Raw genomic sequence first — 2,401 nt, forward strand, 5'->3', positions numbered from 1 at the left:
CCATATAATGGAAATTCCTTCTCTGCTATTTTTGGTATGGGTTGGTCTAGGGGCCAAGTGGGCTTGGGCAAGCCATTCCTTGCTGCGACTCACAGTAGCCTGGCTGTTCCACCATGCTCTAAACAGTCCTAAAATTGCCCAGTCCTGTGCTTTTGGGAAATCCATCCCCTTCTTCCCATTCTTTGTCTACCACTTAGTTTAGGGCTTTCTTACAGTTTACTTGGACTATAGCCACAGGCTTTTACCAAGTCTCTTTGTTTTTAGCATTTCTTCATTCTAGTCTGTTCTGCACACTTTGATCAGGAGAAGCTCCTCACATTATAGCCATCTTCATATTTTCTCTCTTGCTCAAAAACCTGCAATAGCTTCCCATTGCCGAAAATCTAAATGTAGCTTTTAGTCAGAACTTTCCACTTAAATTTCTTACCCCTGGCTACACATTCTGATACCTAGGGAGCAATTTAAAAAATACTGATGCCTGTGCTCTGTCCCCATCAATTAAAGCTGAGTCTCCAGGGTAGAGCCCCAGACATTGTTTCTGTGTTTGTCTTTCAAGCTGCTAGAATTCTCAAGTACAACCAGGGTTGAAAACCACTGCATTGGTCCTTGATACGTATCCTAAGAATTGTGATTTTTATCAGTCTCCGCCCAGGAAAGACATTCAGCCAGGTATACAACATATCATGCATTGCAACCACATTGATCACAGACTGATTGCCAAACTGCTGTATTTTCTTTTCTCTTCCTCTATGCACAAGATATCTTAGTAGCTAGATGGGTGCAGGAAATTAGTTTGTAGATCCCTCTTTGTATCTGGGCAGCCTAGCCATTGCAGAGGCACTCTGCATAGGACCGTCTCAGTGTCTCTGTCTTCACCCTACCTCTGTGGAAGAGACATGGAATCAAGCCAGCCCACAAGGAAGCCGTGAGACTGGGTAGGCTGGAGGGAAAGAGGAGGAGCCAGAGCTGTTGGGAAAGGAGGAAAGGAATACTGTGGATAAAAGGGACTGAAATATAAAACCTGAGGAAAGACATTATATTAAAAGGGTAATGACTATTTGCTTAAAGACTGACTCCTGGGTTCCTGAGGCTCAAAGACCAGGAGACTTTTCCACTCTTGCAAGCTGCATAAGTACCATACCTAATGTTCTGGGCTGAGGTGGGAGACAGGAGCAATGTCAGGTTGCCAAACAATGTCCCAGTTGCCCTGGGCAGCACAAACCCGGCAAAGTACAGAGAGAATCAGAGGAGCTGCTTTGCTGGGGGTCAGGGCAGAACTGGATTTTTTTCAGATGGTCACTTTCACATACTCCTAGTTAAATGGGACCAAAGGGAAAGAAGAAGGAAACCTTAAGCTTTTGTAATGTTGTCTTGGGTACCAGATACTATAAAAGGCAGCATGAGAGAAACATTCCCCTGGGCCAGTGTCGTAAAAGCTGTATTTCAGCTTTCATTTTGGTACCACAGAATTTAAAATTATAAGTGTCTATCCCCTTTGACTGTTGATGGCTTCTTTGAGGTTTTAGTTACCCCAGTTGAAAGAGAAATGTTTCATATTGGGGTTGAGAAGAATGGAGGCCACTAGGAGCAAAGCTTTAATGAGTGAAAGTCCAGTGAATCCTGCAATTTTAATATGTTTCCAATGGATTTTGAGAACACAGTTTTAGGACCAGAGTAGATGTTATTCTCTAGAAAATGTTACAGTTGGCCGGACACAGTGGCTCACGCCTGTAATCTCAGCACTTTGGGAGGCCAAGGTGGGGGGATCACAAGGAGGGGGGATCGTTTGTGACCAGCCTGGCCAACGTGGTGAGACCCTGTCTCTACTGAAAATACAAAAATTAGCCAGATGTGGTGGCACACACCTGTAGTCCCAGCTACTTCGGAGGCTGAAGCAGGAGAATCTCGAACCAGGGAGGCAGAAGTTGCAGTGAGCCTCGACTGTACCACTGCATTCCAGCCTGAGTGACAAGACTGTCTCAAAAAAAAAAAGGAAAATAGTTATAGTCAGCTTGGTATCGTGCCTCCCACCCCTCTCACTGTTTTAACCCCACCTGAGTTTGGAGGTCAGTTTGTCCAAGGATCTTTCAAGCATGTGACCCCAGAGTAGAACTTCTGAGTCAAGGATCATTTTTTCTGAGGAGCTTTGCTTAGGGCACTGGAAGGCCTGTTCAGATCAGGACTATTGGAATATTATCCTCTCAAGAGGAAGTGCCATGTTGAACAATTAAGAATTTGCTTCTAGGCCCAGCTGTATATTCAAGGAAAAGACTCAAGGAAAGGCCGGGCGCGGTGGCTCAAGCCTGTAATCCCAGCACTTTGGGAGGCCGAGGCGGGTGGATCACGAGGTCAAGAGATCGAGACCATCCTGGTCAACATGGTGAAACCCCGTCTCTACTAA

This window comes from Cebus imitator, unplaced genomic scaffold, assembly GCF_001604975.1.
Source record: "Cebus imitator isolate Cc_AM_T3 unplaced genomic scaffold, Cebus_imitator-1.0 Scaffold399, whole genome shotgun sequence".
Taxonomy (NCBI): domain Eukaryota; kingdom Metazoa; phylum Chordata; class Mammalia; order Primates; family Cebidae; genus Cebus; species Cebus imitator.